The following is a 14,053-nucleotide window of genomic DNA, read 5'->3' as shown; positions in this document are numbered from 1 at the left end:
CGGCGACACCGGGCACTAGCGAGATCGGCAACAGACACTGAAGAAAACGACAGTGATCCAGCCACTGTTAACTGAATTTGACTGAACCTGAAATTGACAGTGCTCTGAAGGTGTTCGATGAAATGATTTGGTGTGAAGAAAATTTTTCCTGCAGCTGGGGCTTGGTGAGGTGACCACTCAATGCACCCAGAGGCTGCCTGATTTTACTCAGAATTTTTGGAGAAGAATTTGAATGAATTTCATCAAATTTGACAAATCTGGTCCAAACTTACAGCAAGTATAGTTTGAAAATTTTGAACTGAAGACCAGTGGATCTTCATGGATCTTGGTTGAGGGTTTAAAGGACTAGGAGGGGAAAAAGGTTTGGGAGTAAAAATCAAAGTAGAAAGTGTGGTTCCTTTGTAAACCTCCAAGGGTCAAGATATGAGGCAGAAATTGTTTTTAATAATAAATAAGTGGAAAATAAATATATGGAGAGGTCCAACTTGCTGGATTTGAAGTAGATCATGATCCAAGGGTGAGGAGAGGTCTATGGGAGTGGATTTGCACTAGGTCATGGCAAGAGAGGTTTGTTGAAAGTGGCAAAGAATCATTTCAAAGGCCATAGTGCATTTTTCAAAGAAATTTTCAAAAGCCACTTTTCCCAAGTGAAAAGCATTTTGGTTTGAGTCCAAATCACAGAAAGAACCTCCAAGACCAAAAATCAAGTCTTGGGTGAATCCAAATAAAATCCTTGCCCAAAAGAATATTTTGAAGGGGAGGGTTCTTTTCAAAAAAAAATTAAAATACTCCCCCCCTCAAGTCCAATAAATTTTTTGAAAAAGGCCAAATAAAATTTTGGGTGTCACAACACCTACCCCCTTAGGAAAAATCTCGTCCTCGAGATTTCAGCTGATCCTCGAATAGATATGGATATTCTGCCTGGAGAAAATCTTCCCTTTCCCATGTAGCTTCATCCTCAGTGTGGTTGCTCCACTGAACCCTGAAAATTTTTGTTGTCTTCTGACGGGTCCTCCTTTCAGACTCTTCCAAAATCTTTACTGGCCTCTCTCTGTAGGTGAGGTCTGGTTGTATATCAATGCTTTCATGAGGTACATGCTTCTCCGGGTTACTTACACATTTTCTCAATTGTGAGACATGGAACACGTCATGGACGTCTGACAGCTCCTTGGGTAGATCTAGTTGGTAGGCTACCGTGCCTCTTCGTGCAATTATACAGAATGGTCCAATAAATCTTGGAGCTAGCTTCCCCTTAATTTTGAACCGTTGCAGGCCCCTCATAGGAGATACTCGTAGGTATACGGAATCACCGGGTTCAAAGCTAACCTCGCGTGTTTTTGATCGTAGTAGCTCTTTTGTCGGCTCTGTGCTGTCTTGAGTCGGTCCCTGATCTGTTTACCTTTCTCCTCGGCCTCCTTAAGCATGTCTGGGCCGAAGATACGACCGTCGCCTGTTTCTGACCAATTCAGTGGGGTACGACACCTCCGTCCGTACAGTGCTTCAAAAGGTGCCATCTGTAAGCTGGCTTGGTAACTGTTGTTGTAAGCAAACTCGGCATACGGCAAACTCTCTTCCCAACTGGATCCATATGTGAGTACACAGGCTCTCAGCATATCCTCTAGGATTTGGTTCACACGTTCCGTTTGTCCATCAGTCTGAGGGTGGTACGCTGTACTGAAAGCTAGTTGTGTGCCTAGAGCTTGTTGCAGTTGATCCCAAAATTTAGAGACAAATTGAGTGCCTCGGTCGGATATTATAGTCCTTGGGACTCCATGCAAACAAACTATACGAGAGAGATAGAGCTTTGCTAGCCTTTGAGTGGAGTAGGTTGTCTTCACAGGAATGAAATGGGCTACCTTGGTTAGCCTATCTGTGATGACCCAAATGGCATCATTTCCGTGTTGCGATCTAGGTAGTCCGACAATGAAGTCCATCCCAATCTCATCCCACTTCCATTCAGGTATCCTGTTTGGCTGGAGTAGCCCTACTGGCTTTTGATGTTCGGCCTTGATGCGTTGACATGAATCGCAACAAGCAATGAATGCGGCTATATCTCTTTTCATACCGTGCCACCAAAATCTTTCCTGAAGGTCTTTGTACATTTTGGTCCCTCCAGGGTGGATCGAGTATGGAGCGGTGTGGCTTTCGGTTAGGATTTGTTGCTTGAGTTCCCCAATGTTAGGTACGCAAAGTCTGTCTCCGTACCATAATATCCCTTCGTTGTCTGTGACGAACTCTGAAGCCTTACCAAGGTTCATTTTCCTTTTTATACCTTCGATGCTGGGATGTCCCTGTTGAGCCTTCTTAATTTGTTCCATAAGGGTGGGATGTATCTCCAGATTTGATAAGGTGCCTTCAGCGGCTAACACCATGTTGAGTCTAGTGAACTCTTGCTGAAACTCAGGCCTCAGATGTTTTGTACTGTCGTCATCCGGGCTAGGGTTCCGACTAAGGGCATCAGCCACTACATTTGCCTTCCCTGGATGATAGTGAATGCCGACATCATAGTCCTTGACCAATTCCAACCAGCGTCGTTGGCGTAAATTTATTTCTGGCTGTGTGAAAATATATTTGAGGCTCTTATGGTCCATATATATTTCACAACGATTTTTCAACAGAAAGTGCCTCCACTCCTTGAGTGCATGTATGACTCTTGTGAGCTCCAAGTCATGTGTTGGGTAATTTTCCTCATGTTTCCACAGTTGCCTGGAGGCATATGCGACAACTTTGCCATCCTGCATCAGCACACATCCGAGACCCTTCCGGGATGCGTCACAATATACTTCGAAACTCTTGTGTATGTCTGGCACGGTTAATACCGGTGCGGTTGTTAGCTTCCTCTTGAGTTCTTGGAAGCTTTTCTCGCATGCTTCCGTCCATACAAACTTCTTATCTTTCTTGAGCAACTGGGTTATTGGTTTTGCCACAGTGGAGAATCCTTTAATAAATCTCCGGTAATATCCAGCCATTCCTAGGAAACTCCGAACGTCGGTCACGTTGGCTGGTGGCTTCCAGTCAAGTATGGCTTTGACCTTTTCTGGGTCTACGGCTATGCCTTCTTGGTTCAATATATGGCCCAGGAAACCAACTTGTCTTAGCCAAAATTCGCACTTGCTAAATTTGGCGTACAATTGGTGTTTCCTTAATTCTCCCAAAACGATTCTGAGGTGCTCAGCATGCTCCTCTGGTGTTCTTGAATATACCAGAATGTCGTCAATGAACACCACAACAAATTTGTCCATAAACTTCATAAACACTTTGTTCATGAGGTGGACGAAATAAGCGGGGGCGTTTGTCAATCCAAAAGGCATCACTGTGAACTCATATAATCCGTATCGGGAGGTGAATGCTGTTTTAGGGATATCTTCTGTCCGTACTTTCAATTGATGATATCCTGATCTCAAATCAATTTTTGAGAACACCTTGGCTTGCGCGAGTTGGTCAAACAAATCATTTATCCGTGGCATCGGATATTTGTTTTTGATGGTAACCATATTGAGAGCTCGATAGTCTATACACAATCTTAGTGTCCCATCCTTTTTCTTGGCGGATAAAACTGGCGAACCCCAAGGTGAGGAGCTGGCTCGAATAAATCCTTTGTCCAATAATTCCTTTATCTGCTTCTTTAACTCTACCAATTCTGAGGGTGCCATCCTGTAAGGTTTCTTAAGGTTTCTTATAGATGGGAGTGGTGCCGGGTGCTAGTTCAATGCTGAACTCAATCTCTCGGTCTGGTGGCATGCCTGGTAGTTCTTCAGGAAATACGTCTGGAAACTCGCATACCACTGGAACCTTTCTCAATTCTGAAATGTCCATTTTGTTCAAATTTGGTTGCTGTGACCGTGGTCTTTCCTGAGCTGTAACCTTTATTGTCTTGCCGTGATGATGAGTGAGGATCACAGTCCGATTGAAACAGTCAATAAATCCTTTGTTGGTGGTCAACCAGTCCATCCCTAAAATGACATCCAGTCCTTTATTTTCCAACACGATGAGGTTTGCTTGGAACGGTAGTCCTTCGAACTCAATGATCACTCCTTGGCAGTGACTCTGAGCGATTTGTTTATTTCCGGGGGACTTGATGATCATAGATTTTTCCAAGGGAAGTATCGGAAAACCATGTTGCAAAACAAAATTCTTCGAAACGAACGAATGGGAAGCTCCAGAATCAAACAAAATCGTGGCAGGTACTATGTTGACAGGGAACGTACCAAGCACGATGTCTGGGGCATTCTGCGCTTCTTCCTTGGTCACATGGTTCAGGTGACCCTTCCTGTGGTTGTTGTTGGGATTGAAATTGTTGCGCTTGGGGGCTGGATTATTCCCACCATTGTTTGGCTTGGGGGCCGAGTTCCTTGGTTTTGGACATTGTTTGGCATAGTGTCCTTCTTCACCACAAGCATAGCATGTGACCCCTGGACGGTACGTGAACTCCTTGTCTCTGGCATGAAACTGTCTGGCGGGCCTTGGATCAGCAGTCGGGAGTTTCCTTGCTTCTGTCCTTGGAACCTCAATCCTGCTTCTGTTGTTGCGAGCAAGAGTCGTCTTGTCCCTCTTTCGCTTACGGATATCTTCCATACTACGGCGCTCATTCTCCAAGGTAATGGCCTTGTCAACCAGAGTTTTAAAATCCGGGAAGGTGTGTACAACCAGTTGGCATCTTAGTGTCGGTGCCAGGCCGTCCAGGAATTTTTCCATCTTTTTGTCCTCTGTCATGTGCTCGTCGTAGGCATAACGAGATAGCTGGGTAAACTGGCAGTTGTATTCTGTCACTGACATGCCTCTTTGCTTGAGGTCATCAAATTCTCTTTTCTTGATTTTTATGATGCTCATGGGGATGTGCGCCCCACGAAAGCCTTCCTTGAACTTTTCCCAGGTGATGTTGTCTTCACTGGGATGCATGTGTAGGAAGTTTTCCCACCATGCAGCTGCTGCTCCAGTAAGGTAGTGTGGTGCATAAAGCACCTTCTCATGATCTGAACACTGAGCAATAATTAGTTTTCTTTCGATGTCACGAAGCCAATCATCGGCTTCAAGTGGCCTATCGGTGTGAGCAAACGTTGAAGGGCGAGTCTTCTGCAACTCAGATAACTTGGAGTGTGGCTGGTACGGCTCCCGGTGGTTTCCCATATTGATGACGTGGTTCATCATCTCTTGGTGTTGCTATTGGCTTTGTTCAAACAGGCGGCATACTTGAGATAAGGCGGCCTCACTGTCTTGTTGACTAGACTGTCCCTGAGTGAAGTTGTTGCTGGTCTGAGTCCCAAATACTTCTTCTGGCTGATTGGGCATGGAACGAGTCCATGGACGAGACATTTTCCACTCTGGGGTATTATTTGCGAAAATCATGAGAAGGACTGCGAGGTGCAAGTAAAATCTTGCAAAGACAAAAATTTAAAAGATCTCAAGATTTTCAAGAAAACAGAAACAACTCTGCATGGAGGAGAGACGCTTAACACAAATCTTACACGCGAAACGCAAACCTACGATACAACACTCAGGATGTGTGTACACACTCCTGACATGTTATTAGCACACTCTCGGGGGTGCAGCGAGCACAACTACTACAAACTAGCATACAGATAAAACACATCATACAGGTAGACACAACGCGCGACTACACGACGCTCTCAATCGGAGATGGTGACGATGTCCTTTCCCTTGCCGAGAGCAAGGCTCAGCGGTGCAGGAGATTCCACCTCCTCCTCCTCTCTAGTAGGCTCCTGGCGCGAAGCACTGCGCTGCGGTGTTGGTGCGGGGGCGACCGGTGGCAGTGTGGGTGTGGCAGGCGGTGCAGCCCTGACTGGAGTAGGAGCGATGACTCGGTCGAACTCCTCAGTGGTAGGCAGACGGCGAGCAGTGGCTAAAATGGCCGGTGCATAAGAGGCTGAAGATGAGACGAATGTCAGAGGCGGTGCTGTGTGAAGAAGTTCCTTCCTGCAGGTAGGACCGCCCCGAACTAAGTCCATCCGGGCAGCCACAAGATCGTCCACGAGGTTGTCGAAAGACTCCTCCAGAGCCTTGAGATACTCCACAACCATCTCGATGGCTTCATCTCGCTCTCCCCGATGGCAGGCAAAAGCATAGTGACCGGTATATGGCACATGGCATGGGAGGTAGCGGTAGCGACGAGTCTTCATCATAGGAAGGATGTCCCGAAGACGAGCTATCGCCTCACGGGCCGCCATCTGCATGGCATGCCTCTCCGTAGGCATGGCCCTTCCCACAAAATGGAAGTGGCATGATGCAGAACGTCCTCCCTTGAATTGCACCACAGCTTGGTGCATAGAAACGTCGTCACTGAGCTTGTGCTGGTAAAGTGTGAACTCCGGGCGAGTCGCTGGCCCGATCGCGAGCTTGGTGATGGAAACGAGGAGCTTGACAAACCCCTCGGGCACGTTCGTGAACACTCGAGTCTCGCAGATGCTGCCAGCCATCTACAAAAGTAGGCAAAAATTCTGAGTAGTCAAGTCATAAATTTTATGATGACCAACAGAAAATAGCTACAATTGCAAAGTGCTGAAAAAGTACAAAAGATGCTAATAACCGATTAGCGATCGCACCTAGTGGCTTCCTACAGTCAGCCTGGCTCTGATACCAAGCTTGTCACGACCGGTCTTTCAATAAAATATTTATTGAGAGACCAATCCCTTTTACGGACCAGTAAAGAAGAATTCCTTCTCACTGACAGACAATATCTTGGTCACAGAAGACAAATACCAGGAGTACTGAATATAATACAGGTTGAGCGGAGACTGCTCAACAGTTTATTACATGCACGCCGATAAAACATAACGGTGGATATGGTGGCATTACTACTAACTCACGATAACAACGGTGGTGGAAATATCACAGCGGAGCGGGTGATATGACTCCTGAAGACTACAGCCCTTCGAGCGTCGCAGTGAAGCTCGAGGAGATTTATTGCGAGTGGCGGAAGCGTATATAATACAAGTGACCAAAATCCAAGATCGCACGGGGCTGACTGGGACTCCTCTAGGAGTCGGACTCACTAGCAAACTCCTCATCCAAGAGATCGCCTTTGTCAACATCTGGCCAAAACAACAAGCCAGGTGAGTACTATGAAAGTACTCGCAAGGCAGTTCGGACATAAGATATAATAAATGTAAGCATGATGCATATGCACAGGCCAACAAGTGCGCTCAGGCATAGAGATAAAACTGTACGGGGAATAAAAGAGAAGTCGGGCGGTAGTCCTCCCGAAATCCCAAAATAATATACTGGGTGCCAAACGAGGGTCTGAATGACTCCTCGAGAGGAAAATGCAAGAAATACAATGCCGCAGTCGGGCGTCAAGGCGACACCACATAAAGGGCTTATAACAGAAAATAAAAGACAAACATGCCACAGTCGGACGTCTGAGCGACATCACATAAAGGGCTTATAACAGAAAATAAAAGACAAACATGCCACAGTCGGACGTCTGAGCGACATCACAAAAAGGGCTTATAACAGAAAATAAAAGAAAAACATGCCACAGTCGGACGTCTGAGCGACATCACATAAAGGGCTTATAACAGAAAATAAAAGACAAACATGCCACAGTCGGACGTCTGAGCGATATCACTTAAAGGGCTTATAACAGAAAATAAAAGACAAACATGCCACAGTCGGACGTCTGAGCGACATCACATAAAGGGCTTATACCATAACTCAATAATTCAATCGCTTGAAAATTATTACAAGTACGAGACAAAATATAAGGTTAGTCCATCCACACGAATAACAATTAAATTTGGTTTACCACTTGAGTTTGTTCACCGGGGATAAATTTCCACGAGGATAGATATGGATATACTGACCACTCTACTAGATCATGGATACGATGATTTGGAAAGATTTGACTCTGCAGAGTTTGTACCTTAACCACAGCCAACGGATTTCAGTAGTCACCGGGACTAGTTCCGTTTACGGTGTTTTGGAAGGAACACGTCTAACCAGTACACACCCATTCAACATTCCGAAGCCAGGGATCACCCTCGGCAACGTTCAAGAAAAATCTTGAGACGGGGAGGCTACAACCTCGCGTAGCATGGGATCAAATTTCTATACGCGCGCTCTAAGGGGTGCCCCCCTCTCGGTCCCAACCGGAAACACCCATGCCCCCTGACCGGATGACTGGCTTTAATCCAGGGCCATGGAACCATCATCCCGGCCCCTCTGTTTGGTGTGTACACGGAAAGAGGTTACCAACTTACTAAACCGCATTCTGACAGAAAACATGTGGTAGCACGAAAGGGGAAAGAACGATAACGTGACTCCGTCCACGTTGACGTCGGAAATTAAACGGAAGATGTAAGGCTGGCATGCTACAACAGTACCACCTCACTGCCCTTCATGTCACCACATGACTAGGCCATCTCTCATCAGAGAATCTTAGCAACTTTGGAACACACGGGTAGTTTCCTCACATGCAACGAGATACCCACCGATGCTCATATGCCATGCACAACCTTTCACGCAACCATGCAAAACACCTATCATATCAAAGGTTCAAACATGCTTGCCTGGTTCGGAGAAGTCGGAGTCTAGCTCGGCGAAGTTCACGGCTCCGTCACCTCTCCCGGAACCTACGGTATAGAGAAAATGCATACTAACGTGAAAATCAACGCGTGCACAAAAGTTGTTTCAAATTTTTTTCAAATAAATCCCATAAAAAACTAGACAAAATTTTAAGACTGTCAGAAAAAGAATCACTCAAAAATCACTTTTTATTAAAAAGTTATAAGGGTTTCTGTCCAGGGACTCATTTGTAATGAAACAGAAAAGTTCCAGGGGTTTAACTAAGAAAACAGAAAACGGTTCGAATAGAAACGCGCAAGCCCACAGAGAAAACGTACTCTGCCCGAAGGCGCCAACAGAAAACGGTTCGCGGGGAAAGAAAGAGAGGCTGACGTGGCGGGTCCACATGTCAGGTTTGAAAGACCTCGCCGGCGCCCGAAGGCTGCGGTGGTCGCCGGCGTCGAACCACGGCGAGTCAGGGCGATCGGAGTGTACCAAGAGTATCAGCGTGTCCTTCCGCGTCGGTGGGTGGTGGACTTGGGCGTCGGAGAACACCACGTCGACGGCGACACTTTCTCCGGCGGACGGCGGCTCGGGCGATGGTGGGGAACTCTGGTGACGTGCTGCAAACTTCGAATTGAAGCGCGGGTCAGAAGGAGGGATGCACTAGAGAGCTTCTGGCAAGAGAAGGGAGGTAGAGGTGCACGTACGGGAGTGAATCGAGCTGGATCCCGTGGCGGGTTGCGGCGGCCGGAGTTAAGGCGACTTCCTCGGGGCTCTCCCAGTGGCTAGGCAGGGTCTTGGTGGGGTGTAGAGGTGGTGTGAGTACTAGCTGGAGCTCGGGGCCTCTATTTATAGGCGGCTCGAGGGGGTGGCCGTGAACGGGGTTTCTCCGGCGAGCAATTACGGCGAGGCAGCGGCTTGGCAAGGAGTTTAGGTGGCCAGGCAGCATCAGTGAGGTGTACTGGTGTCGTTCCCCCGCTAATCCCGGTCGGTCTTGGCGTAACGGCGCCGGTCCACGGTGGGGTGGCCGCACGGGCACAACGGCGGCAGAGAGCGCGCTCCGCGCCCAGCGGTTCGCGACGAAGATGGCAGCGCGCACTGGGGAGTGGAAGACCACGCGGCGCTCTCCAGTGGCTTGGGCGGCGCTGGGTGGCGCCGTCTGCGCTGCGCCTCTCTCTGGTGGCCGCAAAGCCGCCGCTGGCGTCGGTCACGGGGCGGCGCACCTCCTCCAGCTCGTCGCCGACGCCCGCAAGCATCCAGGCGCTCGTGCGGTGCAGAGGACAAGGGGGAGGGGACAGGGAACACGGCGACACCGGGCACTAGCGAGATCGGCAACAGACACTGAAGAAAACGACAGTGATCCAGCCACTGTTAACTGAATTTGACTGAACCTGAAATTGACAGTGCTCTGAAGGTGTTCGATGAAATGATTTGGTGTGAAGAAAATTTTTCCTGCAGCTGGGGCTTGGTGAGGTGACCACTCAATGCACCCAGAGGCTGCCTGATTTTACTCAGAATTTTTGGAGAAGAATTTGAATGAATTTCATCAAATTTGACAAATCTGGTCCAAACTTGCAGCAAGTATAGTTTGAAAATTTTGAACTGAAGACCAGTGGATCTTCATGGATCTTGGTTGAGGGTTTAAAGGACTAGGAGGGGAAAAAGGTTTGGGAGTAAAAATCAAAGTAGAAAGTGTGGTTCCTTTGTAAACCTCCAAGGGTCAAGATATGAGGCAGAAATTGTTTTTAATAATAAATAAGTGGAAAATAAATATATGGAGAGGTCCAACTTGCTGGATTTGAAGTAGATCATGATCCAAGGGTGAGGAGAGGTCTATGGGAGTGGATTTGCACTAGGTCATGGCAAGAGAGGTTTGTTGAAAGTGGCAAAGAATCATTTCAAAGGCCATAGTGCATTTTTCAAAGAAATTTTCAAAAGCCACTTTTCCCAAGTGAAAAGCATTTTGGTTTGAGTCCAAATCGCAGAAAGAACCTCCAAGACCAAAAATCAAGTCTTGGGTGAATCCAAATAAAATCCTTGCCCAAAAGAATATTTTGAAGGGGAGGGTTCTTTTCAAAAAAAATTAAAATACTCCCCCCCTCAAGTCCAATAATTTTTTTGAAAAAGGCCAAATAAAATTTTGGGTGTCGCAACACCTACCCCCTTAGGAAAAATCTCGTCCTCGAGATTTCAGCTGATCCTCGAATAGATATGGATATTCTGCCTGGAGAAAATCTTCCCTTTCCCATGTAGCTTCATCCTCAGTGTGGTTGCTCCACTGAACCCTGAAAAATTTTGTTGTCTTCTGACGGGTCCTCCTTTCAGACTCTTCCAAAATCTTTACTGGCCTCTCTCTGTAGGTGAGGTCTGGTTGTATATCAATGCTTTCATGAGGTACATGCTTCTCCGGGTTACTTACACATTTTCTCAATTGTGAGACATGGAACACGTCATGGACGTCTGACAGCTCCTTGGGTAGATCTAGTTGGTAGGCTACCGTGCCTCTTCGTGCAATTATACAGAATGGTCCAATAAATCTTGGAGCTAGCTTCCCCTTAATTTTGAACCGTTGCAGGCCCCTCATAGGAGATACTCGTAGGTATACGGAATCACCGGGTTCAAAGCTAACCTCGCGTGTTTTTGATCGTAGTAGCTCTTTTGTCGGCTCTGTGCTGTCTTGAGTCGGTCCCTGATCTGTTTACCTTTCTCCTCGGCCTCCTTAAGCATGTCTGGGCCGAAGATACGACCGTCGCCTGTTTCTGACCAATTCAGTGGGGTACGACACCTCCGTCCGTACAGTGCTTCAAAAGGTGCCAATTTATCTGTTCAATAAGTATTTGAAAAATGTTGAAGAATTATTAAAAAAATGTTGATCATGCATATAAAAATGTTAATCAAGCATTTGAAAAAAAAATATTGAACAAGTATTTGAAACTGTTGAATAGGTATTTGAAAAATGTTGAAGAAGCATTTTCAGAAATGTTGATCATGTATATAAAAATGTTAATCAAGCATTTGCAACAAATGTTAAACAAGTATTTGAAAAAATGTTAAAAAAGTATTTGAAAAAATATTGATCATGTATGTAAAAATGTTGAACAAGTATTTGTAAAAATGCTGATCATGTATATAAAAATGTTCATCATGCATATAAAAATGTTGATCAATATAAATTTTTTGATCATGTATATTATACACACGTTAAACATTTTTTCAAATACTTGTTCAGTTTTTTTAAAATACTTGTGTAAAATTTTTTCAAACATTTTTATATACATGATCAACATTTTAACAAATACATGTTCAACATTTTTATATACATGATCAATATTTTTTCAAATACTTGTTCAACATTTTTTCAAATACTTGTTCAACATTTTTTGCAAATGCTTGATTAAAATTTTTATATACATGATCAACATTTTTGAAAATACTTCTTCAAGATTTTTCAAATACCTATTCAACAGTTTCAAATATTTTTTCAACATGTCTCAAAAAAACTATTTTTTCAACATTTTTCAAATACTTGTTCAATATTGTTTTTTCAAATGCTTGATTAACATTTTTATATGCATGATCAACATTTTTTTAAATACTTCTTCAACATTTTTCAAATACTTATTCAACAGATAAATGGGTGCATGCACCTGTCGGCCTAAAGGAAGCAGACTAGGCGCCAATCGGCTAGCAGTGGGCGCCCACTGGATCCAATCGGCCGGCAGTGGGCGGACTGGGGTCCAATCGGCCCGCAGTAGGTCGACTGGATCCAATCGGCCAGCAGTAGGCCGACTGGGTATTATTTTGAAAAATATTATGCCATAATATTTCTGAAATTTAATAAAAAAATTGTATTATTTTAACAAAATTAGCCAGTTCATACGGGATTTCCTTTTACCTGAATATCGCACTGACGCGCGGTGCTCGCGGAATTTCTCCTATAAAAAATGCCAATGAGAGTTAGCCCTTGGGTTAGTCTTAATTTTTTTTAGTATCGCACCGACGTTCTCTCAGCTCTCAGGAAGATCATTCATTCTATAAAAAAAATATTCACTCCGAACGAATGCTTATGAATTGCCATGTGAAAACAGGAATTTATCATAATATTGTATAAGGATTTGTCATATTCCAAACTAAAAAATGTCATACTGTAAAGATGTCTGAAAATTGTCTTGCTGCAGCAGAGTAATTACCACGTGTTTTCACATATTTACCATGATTGCAGCATAGAGAATTGACGGCCTAAAAAAAGAAAATGATGAAAACCGTCATGCTTAGGATTTGTCATGCTGTCTCAAGGGAATTGACATGCTATATCAATGGAAAAAGGTGGAAATTACCATGCTCTAAAAACAGAAATTGTCATCCCGAATGTGTTCGCTCGGATTGTCATCCTGAGAGAACCGTTTAACATCGTCAGCTCTCGGTTCGCTTGGAGGGGTGTATGGGAGCGAACGCTTTAGGATTCTCGTGCGGGATCCCACATGCCTGGGAGCATTTGAATGGCTAAAAGTCTGACATCGGATTGTCATATTTAGGTTTTTTTAATAGGAGACGGCCCACAAGAATATGGAACAATTTCATTAAGCTTTGTAATTTGTACAACTGCAAAAAGGACACCAAAGAAAGGCAAAGTACAACTTAGCCCATAAACTTAAAACAACTACCCTGGACATGAGAGGAAGTTTGCAATCTGATCCACAATCCACCGTCGTCGAGTTTCACCACCATGCCAGGAACGCCCCTCACTGGAGACAATACCACTTGGAAAGGGGATCTTATCGTTGCCGGGACAGAGAAGATATAGACGCCAGGATAGTCCAAATCATGATTCCATTTATACGATTCTATAACTTTTATTATCCAAACTAACCCATTCTACGTCATGCTTAGTTGAATCTATGTTTCTATAGTTTGATAGTTGAGATTCTATGATTTACAATCCTATCACCGGAGCTCTGATCTGATTCAGAGTCACGATTGAATAAGGGTTACCATGATTTCATGTTCGTGTGGATATAATTTGCATTCTGAATCTTAAAGAAAATTTAAGAGCGCAAAAATCCAGTATGACCAAATGTGCTTATTTATTTTAATTTTCATGCATGTTTAGTTCGTTATTTTATCTTAAAAATAGTATATGTTTGTGAAATTCATACTGATCTAATCTGAAAATATAAATATTTTCTAAAAAGATTAGATATTTATGGAATACATGCTGAATTTCTATTACACAAATAAAGCTACTAAATTTCTTTCATTTCCAATTTTAGATGTAAAATCTACTAATTATGCGGTTGCACGTCAATATAGATATTTTTGGAATACATGCTGAAATTATTTTATACTGAAAATGCTAATTTTCTATTATCTCTATTTTTTATATAAAATCTAATAATTAGTTGGTTGCACCTCAGCCAATTTGCCTAGTTGGCATGCGTGACGTCATCAACCTACATGTGTACTCATTCAAATTAGCTTGATGACCCCTTCAAAAAAAATTAGCTTGATGACATCATTGGTGGCGTCACTC

Source organism: Triticum aestivum, chromosome 7D (assembly GCF_018294505.1).
Source record: "Triticum aestivum cultivar Chinese Spring chromosome 7D, IWGSC CS RefSeq v2.1, whole genome shotgun sequence".
NCBI classification, from domain to species: Eukaryota; Viridiplantae; Streptophyta; class Magnoliopsida; order Poales; family Poaceae; genus Triticum; species Triticum aestivum.
Note: the sequence above shows the minus strand (reverse complement) of the source record.